Below are 23,647 nucleotides of genomic sequence, written 5' to 3'. Positions count from 1 at the left end.
GAAATTTTCATGCTGTTTTGATGACTTCTACCTCTTACACTTTTCTTTTTTATTCAAATCTTCAAGTAAGAGAAGGAATTGGCCATGTGGGTAAGAGATGAGACTGGAGTGGTTGCTGTGCTAATTCTTGGTTAGATTGTGCTGGTGAAAACCACAATCACCTGGGAAAACTTATAAAAAAATTTTGGTGGAATAAATCAAGGAAAGCCTGGATGTGTATATTTAGAACTGTTTCCTTGAAATTCTGATATGATCTGTGGTGAAGAACTATGGACTGAATAAGTGTGATTTCTAAATGCACCTATCTCAAAAATAAGTAATCTCTAGAAGAGTTGGAGTTTGATCAATGCTAGCTACTTCCATCAGCTCCTTCCTTTGCAACAGTATTAACCTGACTTTTTCTCTGCCTGTGTGATTAAGAAGTTAAAAGGAATATTATTGGCAATATCTACTGGCTTGAATGATAACTCCTTTTCCTTTCAACCACTAATTATTCAGTTGTACTCGGTCTTCAGAGATTTGCTTATGGTGAAGTCAGTTCATCTGTAGAGTCTGACCTTTTTAGGATTTTGCACCTTCTGTTTTCATCCAGGTCATTAGGTCAACAGATGTTTGTTACCAACAGGGTTTTCCTGACTGCAGTAATAGTAATAACATGAGCCTTCTTTTGGTGTCAGCTGCAGGACAGACTCTTGCAGTGTGTCTGTTAGATTTGCTGAGCCCTGGCATAAGCAAAATGAAAGCTTTAAACATCAAAACCCATAAAGTTAGTAATAGTATAGATGGGAATTTTTTTGATGATTTAATTTCAGCAGTCTTAGGTACTGAATATCCATTTGATTAACAATCTAGAGGAATTCTAGAGATAGATTGTAGTTTCAACAGGTAGTGGAAACATTCTTGAAGTGGAATTATGATTTTTTAAAAAATTATGTTTAATTAAATTATGAGCCTTAATAGCAATTTTTATTATGTGTTGGGCCTACTTTTTGTGAAACACACGATATGAAGAAGGGACGGTTTCACATACAAATACTTGCTTTATTCCCACCTGTTTGGGAACAGCAAATGTCAAACCACAAGTGGGCCATTGACCAAGCATGGCCCTTAGATATGTTTATTTACCTCTGCAAATTGAGTCAACATTTAAAATTTAGGAGACTCATGCAGAGGTCTGCATTTCAGGCTTCTCAAAGAACCAAATCTGGTCCCTCTTGAGCCCATTCTACTGTTTGGTCAGCATTCAGAGGCCGCCCCTTCTGTATGGAGCATGTGTTCTCGGGTTTGCTGGCCTTACCTGGCCTTTTCACTTATTCAGGTCACCAACTTTCCTTCCATATGCATTTGAGTTTCCAATTCTTGTTTTATAGTTTATTTTGATAATTATTTCAATATTTTAGAGGCTCTAATTAATCTGTAATTGATTTCATATTTTAAAAGGATTTCTTAAGAATGAGATTGAATTTTTCAAAGTAGAAATTATTAGTTGGTGTTTTCGGAAAAAAAAACAAACAAACAATTTTCCTTTGCATGTTCATATAGAGAATAATATTCCCATTGGAATGTCTGTAAACCTTGTGAGGTTACTCATTATCATCCTTGGATTGGTTATACATGCTACAGATAATAATATATATTTCTGCCTCAGCATTGTTCCTAAAATATGCTGTTGATTGAGTAGTTAATTGATTCTCTCTGGAGGAGTGTTGAGTGTAGTAATAGAGCAAGTGAATACTACGATATCCCTGATAAATAGTATGATAGGAGCAAATATCCTTGGAGCCAGTAAATGTTGGAAGTGAGTTTTAGAGAATGACTCTGTGATTTGTCTTTTAAAGAAGTAGAGGAGGAGCATTTTATTTATCATTTTTAAAAAAGACGTATTTGACTGCACCGGGTCTTAATTGTGGCACATGGGATCTTTAGTTGCGGCATGTGGGATCTAGTTCCCTGACCAAGGATGGAACCTGGACCCTCTGCATTAGGAGTCTTAGCCACTGGACCACCAGGGAAGGCCCAGAGAAGGAGCATCTTCAAGAGAAAGAAGGCACGCAGGGGCGTAAGGAAGAGGGGGCTCCCTTTTATTTGCTTTCTGAATTCTGTGTTTAAGTTCAGAGAATCTATTGCATGATTTCAAAGTTCAGCTTTGAAATAGGTTAACTGTGTACGTTAGAAATGGTTTTCCCTGTTTTATAGGATGACCTCACACCGTTGTCGCATGCTATAAGTGAAAGGAAACAGCAAATGGTGGAGTTCTTCGCAAAGAAAGAAGCAAATATACATGCAGTTGATAAGAAGAAAAGGTACAGTTCTTTTTCTTTTTAAAAACCTTTGTGCTGTTCTAAGGTGGTAACATCAAGATTAAATTAATAAAAGGATTAATTTGTAATCAACACATCATCAGGCAGGTGGAAAATCAATTATTCTGACTGGGAATCATGAACAATATATAGCAGGAATAGATAGCAGGATTCATATTCCTTTATAATGACTGATGTCACATGCATCCGGTTCCCTTTTTTTTCATTGATCTTGTAGTCGCTGAGGGATTTCATATTAGTTTTATTAGCTTTATAAAATATGGATTCTGCTTTTTTAGTTTATCTTATGACACAATATTGAATTTCTTAATTCTTTTATAATAATTCTTTAATCTCTACTTTGTATATATTTTTCCTTAAAACTGCATACTGAACATAAAAGACTTGATTTTGTCTTTTGGATGACTCTTTGCTTTAAATTACTTTCTTAGAAGAATGCTGATGTTATTAGTGACAACTTCTTAGTTCTCATATGTATGTTTGTAGCTCAGCCACTGTTGCAAAGCACAGCATCCAGTTCTGGCAGCTGGGCTTCCTAGCCTCCCCCCACACTCAGAAACCTTATGTGGAGCCCACGTGTAAGCCTAGATCTAAACCTTGATCTTCACAATGAGGTGTCCATTGAGGCTGTTATTTATCTTTTCTGCTAGCAGATACCAGCGCAGACCATTTTAGTCTGTCAGGGAGGTTCAAGTGCTCCTGCAGGGACTGAGCGGACTTCCCTTTCTCCTTTGTTTCTAGACCTGAACCTCAAGGGGGCTTTCTGTCCTGGGGCAGGAGGGCACATTTTCTTAGCTCATAGGTTCCCTGTCATCCTTCCCAGAGTAGTGGGTGCCAGCTTGCCTGAGAGTCCATATTGACAATTGGCCCCTCATGAGATCTGTTTCCTATAATAATGAAAGTCTTTCAGAGGATTTATATGTGCTTCAGCCTTAAATGTTTTCAGTGCAGTGAAAGTGAATGTCACTTAGTCGTGTCCGACCCTTTGTGACACCATGGACTATACAGTCCATGGAATTCTCCAGGCCAGAATACTGGAGTGGGCAGCCTTTCCCTTCTCCAGGGAATCTTCCCAACCCAGGGATCGAACCCAGGTCTCCTGCATTGCATTGGGAGCCACAAGGGAAGCCCTTGTTTTCAGAGTCTGCCTCATAAGGAACTCATTCACCAGAAATCCCTAAGTCTCAAGTAAGTTAGTTGGAATTAAGTGAGGTAAGCCCTGTGCAGGACTTGCCAGTGTCCATTCTAAGAGTAGGGACTAAGAAGTATGTCTTCCAGGTGAAATGAAGATGAGCGAGGAGATTAGACACTGATCTCAGAAAGATCTGCTGGTTCAGAGTTTGAGTAGGTAGAGAAGGAGAGTAGTGGTCCAGGCCAGGTTTTGATTGTGATTAGTTTTCTGCTCTTGGTGTAATTAACTGCAATAATTGGGGACAATTATGTTATCTAATGTAGTGAGTTTTTGTATTTTATAAATAAATTTAGGTTCAGATTATATAATAGCTGAGATTCCCTAACTTACAAACCACAAATAACAGCTAATCACCATAATTAACAGTTTCCTGCAACACTTGAATGTTAAAGGTATGAAAAAACACACATTAGATTTTATTTGGAATTCCAAAGTAGTTCCAGTAATAAAGTTCTAGACCAAATTATTCCATTCTTTGTTTCTCCAAGCATTTGGGGGGTATATTATCTCATTAAATCCTCTTAATCCCCTTGTGAAATAAGGCAGTAAGATCCCAGTTGTGTAGAGGAAGACTTTGAATTGAGAAGTAACTTCTCCAGAACGACGAGCAGTTGGTTTTCTGAGTTCAAGAGAGTTTTTATATGCCAAGTTAACTCTAGTTATTTTACTGAGCTATACTGCCTTTAGTTCACGAGTTCTTCATTTTCCTTTTTGTTCTCCTTTAATTACATGCTAAATAAAAGTTTGTAGAACTTAGAAACTTATAATGGATGGAACAATTGAAGTTTTGATATTATCTGTGATATTTTCTGAAATAGTCTAAGACTTTGGTAGTTGTTTTTCATATTGGTGTTAAAATATTATCACAGTTTTAATACATAGCATTCACCAACTGATTTCTCAATATAAAGAAGAGAGACCTAAAACTCCTCCTGAAGACAGCAACCCAGGTAAGTCATCTGACAATGAATTACTATTGGTGATTCTACCATAGATAAAATAGGAATGAGCAACTTTTAGTGATGAAAGAACAATGAAAAAGCATATGTAATTTGAATGTATATTTTATTTTTTAAATTAATTTCTTAATAGTCTAGTATTCTGAATTGTTTAAGAAGTTAATTGTAGGGTAACTTAAAATCAGAGACTGTATTACCTTAAAACAAATCCATGTATTTAATCATGGCCCCTAAAATCCTGTATTAGATCTTCTTGTAGATAGAAAAACTTTTTAAGTTAGTATGATGTATATTTTCTGTATAATAATATTATGGCAAATTAGACATCTTATAAAAGGGGAACTTTAATTTTTACAAATGGTTTTCAGTTAGTAAGTAGTTCCTGTGTAGTGAGTAATCTCACTAAAAAAGTTACCGTTGTTACAACTGGGAACCTCCCAATACCTTCCTGGTAGGATACCAAATGATAAACAATAGGAACTGCAAAGGTGAGCCAGTGTGCAGCATACCAGGAAGAGATTATTTTTGAAAAGTACCTACCAATAGTACAGGAGACAGAAAAGCAATGCCTGGTTGAGAACCAGTTATTTTGCATATTGTTGTACCAACAAGGTGTCTATTACCAACTTCATTCCTTACAGATCCAACAAGAGTAAGATAGATTGACTTCATTAGAACCAGGTGTTTTCTTCTGTGTGTTGGATAATTGTCATGACAGTATAGTTTTTTTAGAACAAGATGTTCTCTTGCCATTAGTTAAAAGATTATTGTATAAAATATTCACATAGATCAAACTGGGACTCTGCAGACTCTTAATAAAAGCACAAAAACACGTCACATTAACAAATACACCACCATGGCCCCTCGATGTGGCATCTAGCACATTGCACAAGCTGTCTGAGGACACCTTTAACTTAGTAGACCTCTATCTAATCAAAGAGGGCTTCCTAGATGTCTCAGTAATAAAGAATCCGCCTGCCAATGCTGGAGATGCAGGGTTGATCCCTGGGTCGGGAAGATTCCCTGGAGAAGGAAAGGGCAACCCACTCCAGTATTCTTGCATGGAAAATCCTATGGACAAAAGAGCCTTGTGGGCTATAGTCTATGGGGTCACAAAGAGTAGGACATGACTCAATGATTTAACAACAACAACATCCATCAAAGAACTCCTGTAGGTTGGTTTTACACATTAGAGGAGACACAAAGAAGACATAGAGTCTTGGTCTTCAGTATGCTCAGAACAGAATAGAGTTGTCCCTGGTTAATTTCTGTATTTTTATAAACAAAATTTCCAAAGAAAACATTCTTATTTGTTCATTTGTTCACTGAAGAAATCATTGTATGTCTTTTATGTGTACTAAGCATTGTTCTGATGTCACAGAGTACAAACATTTAAAAGTCACTGCTCCTGTCCTCCAGGCTCAAGCTTGCAGGACTCCTTGCCCCATGGAGTCACTGCATGTGAGTCATCCCTCCAGCATCAGATCATGACGACACATGTGAAATGTTGTCCAACTGCACCAGAGTCCATCACTCCCTCCCTCCTTCTATGCCTCCCTTTGTTGATTAGCTTTGGATCTGATGATGTATGCCTTCCAACCTGAAAAAGCATGATTTCTATCAACATTTGTCATATAATGGGGAGGATTGATATAATGACATCCCTCACTAGTACACAGCACTGTTTGGATCATCGTGCTCTTTGTGGTCCAGATACTCTTGAACAATGGAAGGACATAGTCTCAGGAGATTATACTTTTAAAATATATTAGTGTGTGTATATATATATATATATTTAAAACTTTTTAAAAAGTTTAAAAATAGATCAGATCAGATCAGATCAGATCAGTCGCTCAGTTGTGTCCGACTCTTTGCGACCCCGTAAATCGCAGCACGCCAGGCCTCCCTGTCCATCACCAACTCCCGGAGTTCACTCAGACTCACGTCCATCGAGTCAGTGATGCCATCCAGCCATCTCATCCTCTGTCGTCCCCTTCTCCTCCTGCCCCCAATCCCTCCCAGCATCAGAGTCTTTTCCAATGAGTCAACTCCTCGCATGAGGTGGCTAAAGTACTGGAGTTTCAGCTTTAGCATCATTCCTTCCAAAGAAATCCCAGGGCTGACCTCCTTCAGAATGGACTGGTTGGATCTCCTTGCAGTCCAAGGGACTCTCAAGAGTCTTCTCCAACACCACAGTTCAAAAGCATCAATTCTTCGGCGCTCAGCTTTCTTCACAGTCCAACTCTCACATCCATACATGACCACAGGAAAAACCATAGCCCTGACTAGCCCGACCTTTGTTGGCAAAGTAATGTCTCTGCTTTTGAATATGGTACCTAGGTTGGTCGTAACTTTCCTTCCAAGGAGTAAGCGTCTTTTAATTTCATGGCTGCGGTCACCATCTGTAGTGATTTTGGAGCCCAGAAAAATAAAGTCTGACACTGTTTCCCCATCTATTTCCCATGAAGTGTTGGGACCAGATGCCATGATCTTTGTTTTCTGAATGTTGAGCTTTAAGCCAACTTCTTCACTCTGCACTTTCACTTTCATCAAGAGGCTTTTTAGTTCCTCTTCACTTTCTGCCATAAGGGTGGTGTCATCTGCATATCTGAGGTTATTGATATTTCTCTCGGCAATCTTGATTCCAGTTTGTGTTTCTTCCAGTCCAGCGTTTCTCATGATGTACTCTGCATATAAATTAAATAAGCCGGGTGACAATATACAGCCTTGACGAACTCCTTTTCCTATTTGGAACCAGTCTGTTGTTCCATGTCCAGTTCTAACTGTTGCTTCCTGACCTGCATACAAATTTCTCAAGAGGCAGATCAGGTGGTCTGGTATTCCTGTCTCTATTAGAATTTTCCACAGTTTATTGTGATCCACACAGTCAAAGTCTTTGGCATAGTCAATAAAGCAGAAATAGATGTTTTTCTAGAACTCTCTTGCTTTTTCTATGGTCCAGCGGATGTTGGCAATTTGATCTCTGGTTCCTCTGCCTTTTCTAAAACCAGCTTGAACATAAAAGTTTATATATATATAAAAGTATATATATAAATATATATATACGTTTATATATAAAAGTTAAAAATATATATATGTATTTAAAAGTTTTAAAAAACTTTTAAAAAAGTTAGTGTGTGTGTGTGTGTGTATATATATATATATATATATTTAAAACTTTTTTAAAAAGCTGAGCTTGTGTGTACCCTGCTGCCTGCTCACCACTACAAGTCTAGTCCCCGTCCTCACCACTGACCCCCCTTAACCATTTACCCTCCTCCACCTCCCTTTCAAGAGATTATTCTTTCTAAATCTGGAATCACTACATCTTTCACACTTCTCTTGCATCTGGAAACAGGGCCAGGAAGACTTTGTCTCCTATGTTTTACCACACTCTGAAGTTTAGCACCTCTAGACCAAGCTTCCCTGTGAGAGGGTGTTTGCATCCTGAACTGAAGAGCCAGAGAAGTTGTGTTGTGTCCCAGCAAGACACTTGTGTTCTCTGTTCACTGCTCCAGGCAGTGGAAGTCCAGAAATCCTGTGCTGTTTAAGTGTCCTATTGTCAGCTTATCATACTGATTCTATTAATGGTGTAATACCATTTTCTATCAGTCTCTTAGAGTTTGGTTAGGATTATAGACATTTTAAACAGCAGTTCTTTCTTCTTTTTTTTGTTCTGCGTTAGATAACTATAAAGGAGAGGAGCGATTCTTAGGCATTAATGGCCTGCGAGTATAGTACCACCACTATCCCTCTAGTGTGGTCGCCAGGTGTGGGCCCAAAGGAATACTTTTAAACAGAGCATCAGTCTTGAGGTTTTAATAGTCTGTATTTTTCTTTTGTTGATTTAAATGTGTCTTACTTTTTTCTTTAGTGGAGAATGAGAGTTCTGAAGAAGACTCTTTAAGCAGTAGGATTTTATGGATGTTTTAAAATTGTATGTTCAAGTAGGGGAACACGGAGAAGAAACTGATGTTTGTTGAGCGTTCTACTCTGGGTTAGACACTGCAATACTTACTTAACATTGGTGACCTCATAGAGTCATCACAGCAGCTTTGTAAAGTAGCTGCGTCCTACTTTTACTTAATTAGCCAACTGTGGTTCAGGAGGTTGATGAATTGACCCATGATTCCATGGTTAAAATGAGTTGACCTGTGATTTGACAGCTGGCCTGCTTGGCTCCCATGTCCACTGTCATGTCCCTCAGCAGAGACTGAGAAGTACTGTGTAGCATATAAGTTAAACATATAAATTAGTTCTTTGATTTCTGTACATTTTAAGTTCCAGACATTGCCAAGAACTCCTGTACTGTTCCAGAGTAAAGGGGAGGGGTCGGGGGGCATCTCAGTAAGTGGTTTCGCTGCTGAAGGACCAAGACTGCCATTTTTGATGGATGACGTTTATTAAGTGTCTGAACTAGGGACAGAGAATGGAGAGGGAACAGCATAGCTTTCCACTTTGTTTTTTTCCAGTTTCAACCATAACATTTTATTTATTTTTTTATTTTTTAACTGTACAATATTGTATTGGTTTTGCCATATATCCACATGAATCTGCCACAGGTATACACGTGTTCCCCATCCTGAACCCTCCTCCCTCCTCCCTCCCCATACCATCCCTCTGTGTCGTCCCAGTGCACCAGCCCCAAGCATCCAAAAGTCATCAGGTTTATTCGAGTTTGGGCAAACGAGTTATTTCAATCCACCAATTCGATTTTCAGTTCAGTTATTAGGACTTTTGGTGAAAACAAATTATTCTCAGGCTCTGCCAGTGTATTATTGGCTGTCACTGTATGTCGTGGAAACTAAGAATGAGTCTTAACTAGATATTTCAATAGTTGGGAGAGATGGAAACAGAAATAGGTAATTAAAAATCTTTTAGAGACTTCCCTGGGATTGCAGTGGTTAAGATGGTTAATAAGACTTCTCCTTCCAGTGTAGGCAGTGTGGGTTCGATCCCCGTTCCAGAAGCTAAGATCCCACATGCCTCAGGGTCAGAAAGCCAAAACATAAAATAGAAGCAACATTGGAACAAATTCAAGAAAGACTTTCAAAGTGGTCCACATCAAAAAATCTTTTTTTTTTAAAAGCTTTTTTAAAACAGAGATCAAGTTTTAATTATGTCAAGAAACTTCATTTAATACGCAGATAGCCAAACTTTGACTCGTTTTTTTGTTTAAAGAAATGAACTCACTCATTTTTGTTGTATATGTTTTTGCTCTAAAGGTTTTCCAACAAACCTGGTGTTGATTCATGGCCTACATCAGATGATGAAGACTTAGATTTGAAACCAAGGTAAAGTGCTCTCTTCGGTAAATAGTTTTCCTGCTCTGAATTTAGTTTCATATAGCATTTACTCTTAATATTCAGCAGTGGTGTCCCTCTCACTGTTTTATGTTTGTAATGGAAAGTTGGTGAGAACAAACTGTTTTATAAAAATATGAGTAGTTGACTTTTTTTTTCTTTTAACTTTAGTAAATAGTGAAAAGTGAAAGTGAAGTCTCTCAGTCGTGTCCGACTCTTTGCGACCCCATGGACAGTAGCGTACTAGGCTCCTCCGTCCATGGGGTTTTCCAGGCAAGAGTACTGGAGTGAGTTGCCATTTCCTTCTTCAGGAGATCTTCCCGACCCAGGGATTGAACCCGGGTCTCCCACTTTGTAGGCAGATGCTTTGTTGTCTGAGCCACCAGGGAAGTCTCAAATACTGAAGGTGGAGTGAAGAAAAAAAAAATGAGTTGGAAAATACATAGTGAGAGGAAAATCGTATTGGGAAAAGCTTTCTTACAATGGAGGAAATACAAAATTTGGTCAAGGATAAAGAGTCTTATTGTGAATTTTAAACCATACTGACTTGACTTTTATAATACTCATAGTGGATACAACTACTTACTGTAATAATCATGAAATCTTCCTGGAGCTTTTCAGTTCCAAAACTATATAGTTTATATCATCTAGATTTTTTTCTACCCTTAGACACTATTTTGGTTTCTTAGAAGTGTTAGGAGGGTGCTTTTTTTTTTTTTTTCTTTCTTTCTTTCTCTGTTTCTGTCTTTGGCTCTGCATTAAAACTAAAGTAATAGTTGTAATTATGGAAATTTAAAAATTAAAAATCTGTTTCTCAAAATCCATATTATAAAGGGATTCCACTGTGTTTTCTAAAGCATTCCATTAAGAAGATATTCCCAATTGTTCATATCATTGAAGAACACATGTTTGCCTAAAATAATAACCAGTTTGTAGAAGCACAGGCTTTTAATAACCATAAGATAAAACTTACAACTTCAGATGTTTTTTGCATTGTAGTAAAAAAAAAAAAAAAAGTCTACTGAAAGTCCTTGTGTCATATTCTAAAATTTCAGATTTCAGACATTTTGTATTTTGCTATTTAAATATTCATCTTATAGCCCCTGTATCAGTATAAACTAGTGGAGTTCAGGAAACAATTGTGCATCTCCTAGAGCATGTAACATATATTTCAAATGTAAGAACCATTTTAATAGTTTTTGAATGTGAATAAATGAAGAGACAAATGGAATCCTACATAATGTTACAGCTAATATATATAATATAGCAGTTAAATCTGTTTGAATTCTAAAAATATGACTTAAATTTAGATTCTCTTTTTAATATTTAGGATGTAGAAGTTCAGCTGAGTTATGTTGAGGAAGGAGGCCCTGCACAACAAGAAAATAAATAAGAAATATGTGATAAAAATGTTATTGTATATTTTCCACTGTTGTCCAACTGGGAGCTGAGAATTTTAGATTAATATTTCTTGACCTTCTTTTTAGCTCCATCTTGTATTCCATTAATTTTTTTTTTCAAACCATATATTCTCCTTAGAATTCTGACTACCAGTCCTTGTTCCCAGTGAAATGTTAGGAATATTTCTTTATCAGTTCCTCTCTCTCTAGTAATACTTGACAGCATTCAGGTAGTGATAGATGACCATGTGTGGCTAATTGAATGACTTTTTTATAGTGGCAAAATTAAACTCTTTATTACAGTATTATTTATAAACAGTTTTAAAGTATATGTATCTATTATTAGGGATACACAATGAACAAAAGCCTATGTTTTAAATATATGTTTTATATACAATTTATGTTGATATTTTCATAAAACTTGAACAGTGTAGATATATAATTTATGTATTAATAAAAATATAGAAAGCACAGGCTTTCTTCATAGTGTATCCTTAACAATACTGATATATTACTGATTTATTTTATATAAATTCTAAATATATATGTTTTTCCACATACCTCATTATACTTACGCTTTTCTTTTTTTCCCCTTAAGTTTGTACTTCACTAGGCATATCTCACTTTTTCCTTTCTTTTTCTTCCCCTACCTTTTGTCATTTTTAATATTTCCTGTTAACCTAATTTTTCCTTGCAGAATACATTTCTTCAGTGTCTGTTCTTTGAGTCCATCTCTCTCTGCCTCTGTTGTTAACATGTTTGCTTATGGCTTTCTGTTTAGAGTGTTTGTGGCTTTCATTTATGATCACTGCCCTACAGGTTTACTCATTTTTTCCCCTCTTCCTTAGAATGAGCTGAATTAAAAAAAAATCATTTGTCTTTAGCTCTTTGACAAACAGAATAGAAATAACTTTTCCTGTTCGCAGTTCTAACCCATCTAAATAAGGTTCTGCTAAAAATTAAACTTTTATATTTCCCTTCCCAAGTGGTAATTCATGCATATAGAAATCATGCAAGTAAATTTCAAAATATAGCAACTAATTTAAATAGCTTAGTTTTTCAGATATAGTACTCTAAAGTATTGGGGATAAATTTTTATTCTAGAACATTTTGGTAGAGAAAGTAATCTAGTGGGTGTCATAGTATTTGTATAGCAGTATATTAGGGGTAAGGAGAGGAACATCAGGGGCTTCCTATGTCATCTGTCATAATCCTTACCCCATGAGAAGGTTAATCAGTGGCAGAACTGGGATTTGAATCCACATCTGAATGACTCCAGAGCCTGTGCTTTTTGTGTTAGATCATAGAGGAATGGGGGATGTTTTACTTATTTTATTAAATTTGACCCTTATTATTCTTAAAATTCTTATTTTCTTCTCCAGAATGTCCTGAAACCAAACTTAACAAAGCTAATGAATGCTTCTCAGCAATCCAAAATAAACAGTAAGTTATCTAAGACTGTCCTCCTGGTGACAATTATTCACTGATTTGAAATTCAGTTATTATTCACTGATTTGAAATTATAGATGTTCTCAGGTACTCTCCCTTGTTTTCACTGTAGTACAAGTAAAATGTGGCATTGTAAGACCAGAGAGTACAACCTTCTCTGAGGACAATAATTCTGATAGGGAAATTGAAGATGTGGTTGAAACCATTCCCGAACCATCACCTGGAGTCCAGGGCTTCTCTCATCCTGCCTTCCCGTTGCCTGAGCCTCTTCCACAACCTCTCAAGTCTCTCGCAGGCCTTGTCTCACAAAGGCAAGTTGTTTTGTTTGTAACTCTTTTTTCCCTGTACTTTTTCACATGCCATTCACATGTCATGTCCCCTTATATGACAGAAAGGATCCTGCCACAGAAATGGAAGCCTTCAAAGTCACAATACAAAATGGTGTGATAATAAGAGCAATATATGTGCATGACTCAGATTTATAAATGTTGGCATACTAAGTATGCCATTATGAAAGAAAAAAATTACAAAGCAATTAGGAAGAAGAGCTAGATGAATATGAACATGGGGAGGGGGATGAAAGGGAAGAATTCATTTAAGAAGATGAATATGAAATGGAATGAGGGTCAGGATGAGACAGATTATTATACAAACAGAACAGAAATAGTGAGGCTATGTCAGACGAGGAACTCTATATTATAAATACGAGAAGAATTATTTCAAATTCAACTTAAGAGGAGACAGTGAGGTTGTGAAAAAACAATGCTCATACTCTTTTGAATGACATATAGCTGATTTTTATGAAGAACTGAAAGAAAATTTGTTCCTTACCTTTTTTGGTGGTTGTTTTTGAGGTTGGTGGTGGTTCTTGTTTGTTTTTTTTTTAATTGCAGTATAATCAATTTACAATATTGTATTAGTTTCACATGTACAGCAAAGTGACTTGGTTATACTTATATATGTATATATGGCTTCCCTGGTGGCTCAGTTGGTAAAGAGTCTGCCTGCAATGCGGGAGACCTGGGTTCAATCCCTGGGTCGGGAAGATCCCCTGGAGAAGGAAATGGCAACCCACTCCAGTATTCTTGCCTGCAGAATTCCATGGACAGAGGAGCCTGGTGGATTACAGTCCATAGGGTCACAAAGAGTTGGACACAACTGAGGGACTAGCACACACACATGTATGTATGTATCTATATTGAATATAGTTCCCTCTGGAAGTTCATTTCAGTTTGAAGTGATTTGTCTTTTAAAAAAAATTCTCACTTTGCAAGTAATGAAGTGATGTCTTCTATTTAATATAGCAGAACTTTAGTTCGTAGACAATTCAAGGTGACTTCTGTTTTAGGCCTTAGCAGATTTATTACGATTTAAGAATTTTTGGCCTTTCTGTTTCTTGTGGTTTCTAACTTACTGTTTGATAAATACTTAATGTACTTAACTAATTTATTTTACTGTTTGGTATAATCATGGTGGGTGTTTTAGATCTTTTTGAAAATAAAGAGGAAATAAATAAGCATTTTATCTAGTCTTTTTACCAAAGTTATAATTATGTAAATGAGATTCTGACTCTCTCTTAATTAAATGAGAAAATTTTCAGCTGCAATAGTCTTAAAGAAAAAATGTAGAACTTTTTTTTTGCTTAAGAGATTCTGATTTGTCTTTTCCTAATATCTACATGTAATGGCACTTACAGTAAATGAATGAAATCACAATTTATGATTTTTTTTTATTATACAGACTACTTGTTATAAAGTCATAAGGAAAGAAAAACTACCAACAGAGTTTAAAAATTATCTCTGGAAAATAGTTTTTTTACTTTTTAAAATATCTCTAGCTATATGTATACTCCATGTTATTCTTAAGAAACTTTATAATAACTTCAGTATTTATAGGTGTTAAACTAGCCTGTCAATTCTTTGTTATACATATGAAACCAACATATATATTCTTTTGTATCCAAAACCCAGAAATTGTGGTTACTTGATTTTTTTAGTTTGTTTGTTCTTTCCTGATATAAAGTTTGAGCCCTGCTTGATAATCATAGATGTATTTGAAACCTTTATATCTCCAGCTTGGATAATCATAATTTTACTACTATTTTTAATATCTAGATCATTCCTTAAATCTTTACCTACTATTCCAGAAGGCACAGATAGGAAATTAGAGTTGTTAGTGTGCTATTTACAGGGAAATAAGAAGAAAACCTTGTGAATTTTCAAATAAGGTTTTATATTTCTTTCTTACCTCATAGTAGTACTTTAAAATGACTCATAATTCCATACTCACATAAGCATTTCTCATCTACAACTTAAAACTTGTCTCTTAAGATCAATTTTAAAAAGGAGTATTCTTGTAGTATCTTAAATTGGTGTTTTACTATTAAACCTTTTCATTACACTAAAAAATGCTTATTACTGTAATATCCTAGAAATGAATATTTGCACATATTTATAAAAGTATATTTTTATGTCCTTGAAACAGATGTTAAAATATATAACTGAAAATTTTAATGTCATAGTTTTCTTCTCCTGGTATTTTATTTTCAGAATTCTGCATCAGATCAGATCAGATTAGTCGCTCAGTCATGTCCGACTCTTTGTGACCCCATGAATCACAGCATGCCAGGCCTCCCTGTCCATCACCAACTCCCGGAGTTCACTGAGACTCACGTCCAACGAGTCAGTGATGCCATCCAGCCATCTCATCCTCTGTCATCCCCTTCTCCTCCTGCCCCCAATCCCTCCCACCATCAGAGTCTTTTCCAATGAGTCAACTCTTCACATGAGGTGGCCAAAGTACTGGAGTTTCAGCTTTAGCATCATTCCTTCCAAAGAAATCCCAGGGCTGATCTCCTTCAGAATGGACTGGTTGGATCTCCTTGCAGTCCAAGGGACTCCCAGAGTCTTCTCCAACACCACAGTTCAAAAGCATCAATTCTTCGGTGCTCAGCCTTCTTCACAGTCCAACTCTCACATCCATACATGACCACAGGAAAAACCATAGCCTTGACTAGACGGACCTTTGTTGGCAAAGTAATGTCTTTGCTTTTCAATATGCTATCTAGGTTGGTCATAACTGTCCTTCCAAGGAGTAAGCGTCTTTTAATTTCATGGCTGCAGTCACCATCTGTAGTGATTTTGGAGCCCCCCAAAAATAAAGTCTGACACTGTTTCCACTGTTTCCCCATCTATTTCCCATGAAGTGATGGGACCCGAAGCCATGATCTTCATTTTCTGAATGTTGAGCTTTAAGCCAACTTTTTCACTCTCCACTTTCACTTTCATCAAGAGGCTTTTGAGTTCGTCTTCACTTTCTGCCATAAGGGTGGTGTCATCTGCATATCTGAGGTGATTGATATTTCTCCTGGAAATCTTGATTCCAGCTTGTGCTTCTTCCAGTCCAGCGTTTCTCATGATGTACTCTGCATAGAAGTTAAATAAACAGGGTGACAATATACAGCCTTGACGTACTCCTTTTCCTATTTGGAACCAGTCTGTTGTTCCATGTCCAGTTCTAACTGTTGCTTCCTGACCTGCATACAAATTTCTCAAGAGGCAGGTCAGGTGGTCTGGTATTCCCATCTCTTTCAGAATTTTCCACAGTTTATTGTGATCCACACAGTCAAAGGCTTTGGCATAGTCAATAAAGCAGAAATAGATGTTTTTCTGGAACCCTCTTGCTTTTCCCATGATCCAGCGGATGTTGGCAATTTGATCTCTGGTTCCTCTGCCTTTTCTAAAACCAGCTTGAACATCAGGACGTTTATGGTTCACATATTGTTGAAGCCTGGCTTGGAGAATTTTGAGCATTACTTTACTAGCGTGTGAGATGAGTGCAATTGTGTGGTAGTTTGAGCATTCTTTGGCATTGCCTTTCTTTGGGATTGGAATGAAAACTGACCTTTTCCAGTCCTGTGGCCACTGCTGAGTTTTCCAAGTTTGCTGGCATATTGAGTGTAGCACTTTCACAGCATCATCTTTCAGGATTTGAAATAGCTCAACTGGAATTCCATCACCTCCACTAGCTTTGTTCGTAGTGATGCTTTCTAAGGCCCTCTTGTCTTCACATTCCAGGCATAGGTTTGCATTAATTAGGAGCCTGATGGGCGGCAGTCCATGGGGTCACTAACAGTTGGACACAACTGAGCGACTTCACTTTCACTTTTCACTTTCATGCATTGGAGAAGGAAATGGCAACCCACTCCAGTGTTCTTGCCTGGAGAATCCCAGGGACGGGGGAGCCTGTTGGGATGCCGTATATGTGGTTGCACAGAGTCGGACATGACTGAAGTGACTTAGCAGCAGCATATTTTACAAATACTTATCTTAACAGCTATGCTTTTCCTGAATAAGGCTATCTATTTTGAACCCAAAGGTATTTATCCAAATCCTTTCTTCTGAGTCCCTTGCGTGCCTCAGATTAATTCATTATTCCCCAAACTGAAGGCCTTGTTCCTGACGCTTCCCTCATCCCTGACTCTGTAAGCTACACTGTCATCTGTTTTCCCCATCCTAGTAGACAGCATCACTGAAATGCCACAGCAGGAAAGATCCCAGATGCCAAACTTCCTTGAAATTACTGCATCCAGTCACTCAGCAAATTCAGTATTTTCTACCTGCTTATCATTTTTCATGTCTTATCATAATCCACTTTCTCACCTATAATCTTGAAATACTCTTTTCAAGTTTTGCTTCCCTGATGTTTATCTTTATGTTGCTGCCATAGTAATCTTCCTAAAATATGTTTGTCAATCTTTTCATTCTTCTTGGCTTTGCAGTTTGTTTTAGAATGTTTTTACTATTTTTATTTGGCTGTTTTTAAAGCCAAATTCAACTTTTTAATCACAGTTTCATGGAAACTTTGGGTGATATGCAGTGCTTAGTTTGCTTCCTGTCCACTCTGGAGCATTGCTTGTAGTGTTTTTGTTTTTGTTTTTGTTTTGCAATGCTGTCCTGTAAAATAATGTCATGTTTGCTACTCCCTGGTGCAGTGTAGTCTTTCCCCTTTCATTTGAAAAAAAGCATGGCACCAAATAAAATAAAATATATTTGTGATGATGAAGGAGAAAATGAAAGATATAAGCATCTGAATGCAGAGTTCCAAAGAATAGCAAGAAGAGATAAGAAAGCCTTCTTCAGTGATCAATGAAAAAAAATAGGGGAAAACAACAGAATGGGAAAGACTAGAGATCTCTTCAAGAAAATTAGAGATACCAAGGGAACATTTCACGCAAAGATGGGCTTGATAAAGGACAGAAATGGTATGGACCTAACAGAAGCAGAAGATATTAAGAAGAGATGGCAAGAATACACAGAAGAACTGTACAAAAAAGATCTTCATGACCCAGATAATCACGGTGGTGTGGTCACTGACCTAGAGCCAGACATCCTGGAGTGTGAAGTCAAGTTGGCCTCAGAAAGCATCACTACGAACAAAGATCATGGAGGTGATGGAATTCCAGTTGAGCTATTTCAAATCCTGAAAGATGATGCTGTGAAAGTGCTACACTCAATATGCCAGCAAAGTTGGAAAACTCAGCAGTGGCCACAGGACTGGAAAAGGTCAGTTTTCATTCCAATCTCAAAGAAAGGCAATGCCAAAGAATGCTCAAACTACCGCACAATTGCACTCATCTCACACGCTGGTAAAGTAATGCTCAAAATTCTCCAAGCCAGGCTTCAACAATATGTGAACCGTGAACTTCCTGATGTTCAAGCTGGTTTTAGAAAAGGCAGAGGAACCAGAGATCAAATTGCCAACATCCGCTGGATCATGGGAAAAGCAAGAGGGTTCCAGAAAAACATCTATTTCTGCTTTATTGACTATGCCAAAGCCTTTGACTGTGTGGATCACAATAAACTGTGGAAAATTCTGAAAGAGATGGGAATACCAGACCACCTGACCTGCCTCTTGAGAAATTTGTATGCAGGTCAGGAAGCAACAGTTAGAACTGGACATGGAACAACAGACTGGTTCCAAATAGGAAAAGGAGTACGTCAAGGCTGTATATTGTCACCCTGTTTATTTAACTTCTATGCAGAGTACATCATGAGAAACTCTGGACTGGAAGAAACACAAGCTGGAATCAAGATTGCCGGGAGAAATATCATAACCTCAGATATGCAGATGACACCATCCTTATGGCAGAAAGTGAAGAGGAACTCAAAAGCCTCTTGATGAAAGTGAAAGTGGAGAGTGAAAAAGTTGGCTTAAAGCTCAACATTCAGAAAATGAAGATCATGGCATCTGGTCCCATCACTTCACGGGAAATAGATGGGGAAACAGTGGAAACAGTGTCAGACTTTATTTTTGAGGGGCTCCAAAATCACTACAGATGTGACTGCAGCCATGAAATTAAAAGATGCTTACTCCTTGGAAGGAAAGTTATGACCAACCTAGATAGTATATTCAAAAGCAGAGATATTACTTTGCCAACAGAGGTCCGTCTAGTCAAGGCTACGGTTTTTCCTGTGGTCATGTATGGATGTGAGAGTTGGACTGTGAAGAAGGCTGAGCACTGAAGAATTGATGCTTTTGAACTGCGGTGTTGGAGGAGACTCTTGAGAGTCCCTTGGACTGCAAAGAGATCCAACCAGTCCATTCTGAAGGAGATCAGCCCTGGGATTTTTTTGGAAGGAATGATGCTAAAGCTGAAACTCCAGTACTTTGGCCACCTCATGTGAAGAGTTGACTCATTGGAAAAGACTCTGATGGTGGGAGGGATTGGGGGCAGGAGGAAAAGGGGATGACAGAGGATGAGATGGCTGGATGGCATCACTGACTCGATGGATGTGAGTCTGGGTGAACTCCGGGAGTTTGTGATGGACAGGGAGGCCTGGCGTGCTGTGATTCATAGGGTCACAAAGAGTTGGACATGAATAAACAACTGAACTGAACTGAACTGAACCCTTTACTTGTGTAGTAGATCCTGTCACGTGAAGAAAGAAGATGACACTTACTTTCTGCCATTTGATCCTGGTCCTTCCATTTTGTCTCTCTGTAGGGTTCCCAGTAACTGTGCTCTATTTTTCCACATGACTTATTCACACCGTTTCACACCTCGTCCTTTTCTTGGGCTGCCCTTTCCAGAATCCCCCACACCCTGGCTCTATACTCTCTCTTCTGAGACACAGCCGTTTGTCACAGCGTGCCTTGAGCTTCACAGGTTCACCTGCCTCCTCTCTCCTTTGTGCCCTTTCTGTGCTCTGTCCGCTTCAGTTGCAGAGCTATTGAAAAGCTGATACTTTTCTGCCCTCTTGTTTGTTTTAATGGGTCTCTGCCTTGCCTAGAACACAACAGAATTGCTCTTTTCTTTACATTTCTAACTTCTCCGAGGACAGTGTCTATGATTTCTTAGACAACAGTGAATGTTTATCATCTTACTGATTGACTGAATGACCAAATAAATGAATATGTTTTCTGAAGTTGGGTTTTTGTTTTATTTTGTCTTGTTTTTATAGGAAGGAGCCACAAAGCCAGAGATTGTAGACAAAGAAAGTGATACAGATATTATTGAAAGGGCTCCACAAGAGCAAATAAATCATGACCATTTGAATTCTATTGATGGAACACACAAAAATAATAGAAGTGGTAAGTTAGTGAATGTCTGTGGATTTTTTTCTATGCTTAAAAGCTCAAATAAAAACCTTTAAAGTGCATAGATGCAAGTATGGCATCCATTTCTTTGTAAGTATGTTTCTTTTGCTCTCTTTCTTCAGAAGTGTCCCAAGTACTACCAGCTTTTTCTTCCTGAAAATGCTTCAACCCTCTGAAATTCTTTTCCACTAGTTCATTTTATTGAACTATTTGTGGATGCTGCTAAGTCACTTCAGTCATGTCCGACTCTGTGCGACCCCATAGATTGCAGCCCACCAGGCTCCCCCGTCCCTGGGATTCTCCAGGCAAGAACACTGGAGTGGGTTGCCATTTCCTTCTCCAATTTGTGGATAGAGATAGACATATATGTATTAAAATTCATAGTAGTAAATGTGTTCATTAATGTATCTGTGACTCCATTTTACAGATATGATGTCAGCCTTAGGATTGGGAGAAGAGGAAGATATAGAATCACCTTGGGATTCTTAGGTACTGTCTTCTGTTATTATTTTGAAATGTAAACAACCAAGTGATATAAAAACATAAAATCAGAAGATGCTGTGACTTTCCCACCTTTGCATTTGCCCATCAAAATTTTTTTATTTTTAATCTGATTTTAATCTTTATTTTTAATTATTGATTTTTAGTCAATAAGATAATTCTGTGCTAAATACTACCACATAGTACACTTTAGCTAATTTTCAAGGTTTACCTAATGAAATCAGTGTAATATGGAAATCAAGGCTTAGAAGTCATAAGGAATCTCTTTGTGTTCCGAAGTTGCATTTATCTAAAAATGGAAACATTGTTCCAGGTGAGTCTATGATCAAATGTTCCTTTCTTTCTTTCTTCCTCTCTTCCTTTCTTCCTTCGATTTTTATTGGAGTACAGTTGATTTACAATACTGTCTTAGGTTCAGGTGTGCGGCAAAGTGAATCAGTTATATATCTCTGTCTATATATCACCTCTTTTTAAGACTCTTTTCCTATATGGGCCATTACAGAATATTGAGTGGAGTCGCTGTGCTGTACAGTAGGTCCTTACTAGTTCTCTGTTTTATACACTGTAGTGTGTAGTGTGTTTGTGTCATCCCTAATCTCCCAAGCAAATGTATGTTTCTTCGGTACATGTGCCTGTGTAAAACTCCTAGAGAGGGCCAGAGAGAAACGGGTTGAATTGTGGTTTTTTACCACGTCAACATTGAAAAGATAGTGCTTGAGACTTGAAAGTATTATTACGTTTGGATTGTCAAGTTAATCTGCGAGGAACATTTCAAGAGGAGCAAAGGCATAGGGAACAGTAAGAAATATGTGGTATAATAACGGCAGTTAGCTTTGCTGTGTGATGTTTTAGTAAGTACAAACCATTTTGGATAGTTTAACCAGCACGCGCAGAGAACCTTTATGGCAGCCGTACTTAAAGTAACATGAAGTAGCAGTGCTCTGTTTGAAGGCGGCAGCTATGGAAGGAGATGAGAAGGGCCTGATCTCTAAGGTGCAGGTAGCCACTGCCTGGTGATACAGTACTGTGTTTGAAGTCAGCATCCTGAATCTGTCACTTAGCAGCTGTGGATCTTGGCAAACCTGTCTTAACTGGGTTAAATGTAGGCAGTTTTTAAAAGTAGGATATTTTCTTCAAAAGGAATTAGGAAATTTTCATGCAACTCAATATTAATTTTAACAGAGTATCTCTGAGAGCCTTCCACAAAAGTATGTAGATCTTTTATCTCGAGCTGCTGGTCAAAGAGGAAAAAATATGTTAAATGGACAAGTGGAAGGTAAGAACTATATTTTATAGAAAAGTCATTTGACAGAATGTTGATTTAAAATGGAAATGCTGATATATTCTAATAGGCAAAGAAAATCACCTGTCAGATGCGTAGTGAGATAAAAGACGAGAAAAGGAGGGAAATAGTGTATCTTATCAGGTGTCAGCCACAGATTATATTGATAATCCAGTTTAAGGAGCTAAATTATTTAGCCCCTGGACTTCCTTGGTTGTCCAGTGGTTAGGACTCTGTGTAGTTAAGAGTCTCCAATGCAAGGGGTGCTGGTTTGATCCCTACTCAGGGAACTAAGATTCCATTTGACATATGGGACAAAAAAAAAAAAAAATGATTCTGTTTCAAGATACTCTATGACCTAAGGAAGGTTGAGAAACAAGAGGAAAGAGGGAATGAAGGATTAGAGAGGTAGCGGGTATAGGGAGGAAATGAAGGAAAAGGAAGTACAGGTCTATGGGGAAGGTAGCAATAAGTAAGATAACGCTTTAGAAAAAGGGAGAGTATTTGATATGGACGATGCATTTGAAGTGAGCTTCCAGCACCAAAACGTGTCAGAGAAGAACAGCAAAGCTTTCCCCTCTTCCTGTCTTCCTCACTGTTAGGAAGGCATTCAGGATTGTGGTCCCTAGGTGTGCAGAGCGGTGTGTCATCCTCTGTGGGGGAGCGTGGGCATAGGTGCTCCACTGTAATGTGTGCAAATTGGTGTCATACGAAATGTTGCTGCTTTATAGGATGGTGTCACATAGGCCAACAAAAGAGAACTAGAAAGAAGGAGCAAGCAGGGGGTGTGATAGGGAGATCAAGTAACCTACAGCTTGATAGAGAGTCCACTGGAAAGTTTCCAACTTGTAATGCAGTTTCACTTTGGGGGGAGTGTTAGAGTGAGGAAGTTGAGGCTAAGATTTCAGGAGAATAAATTAAGTTGAAGTAATGTAGAAGCAGACTCAGTATAGACCAGAGTTTCTCAGATTTTAACTAGTAGCCTGGGGACCTTGTGTGAAGTTCACATACTGAGCAGAAAGTCTGAGAATCTGTGTTTCTAACAAGCTCTCTGAGTAGCAAGGGTGTAGCCTTACATTTAGAGAAATTTGGAAGTAGAGTTTTGGAGAGTTCAGGACATAACAGGATCAAGGAAAAGCATTATTTTGTTTTTCTTTCTAAACGTGTCTATATCCAGAGGGAAGAAAGAGTTGAAGTAGCAATTACAGGTGTAAGATACCATTGCTAAGCAAAGAGGGAAAAAGAAGTGGTGAAGATGATCCATAGAAAGAATGTAAAGGGGGAAGAATTAAGACCACAGATCCAGAGATTACCCTTTATAGAGGAAAGAATTTAGTGAAAGGATGGAGGGAAGAAAGCAAGGCCTTAGGGAGGTGAGTTGGGAGTTGAGGAAACTTGAAGAAACTCCTAGATGGTTTCAGTGTATTTGCAATGAGAAGAGAGAAGATCACTGTTGCTCCAGAGAATACTGGAGGTGGGAGGGGGTGCTAGAAGTGGAGGAAACTCCAGCCACTCCAAATACCTATCAGGCATCAAAGATATATGTTGTATCGGTATTTGTTATTCAAATTAGATTAATGTGAATATGGGGGTGTTGACTTTTTTTGAAAGTTGTTTCACAGAAATCCTTTGAAGCAGTAA

At 37.8% G+C, this 23,647-nt stretch overlaps 1 pseudogene; it reads left to right on the top strand.

Moving 5' to 3' along the window:
• LOC133235650 (ankyrin repeat domain-containing protein 26-like) overlaps nt 1–23,647 on the top strand; it is a 68,172-nt pseudogene that overhangs the window by 5,418 nt on the left and 39,107 nt on the right.

This window comes from Bos javanicus, chromosome 22 (genome assembly GCF_032452875.1).
Source record: "Bos javanicus breed banteng chromosome 22, ARS-OSU_banteng_1.0, whole genome shotgun sequence".
In the NCBI taxonomy this organism is placed as follows: domain Eukaryota; kingdom Metazoa; phylum Chordata; class Mammalia; order Artiodactyla; family Bovidae; genus Bos; species Bos javanicus.
The sequence above is the reverse complement of the archived record's forward strand: the minus strand, read 5'-3'. Positions and strand labels throughout refer to the sequence as shown.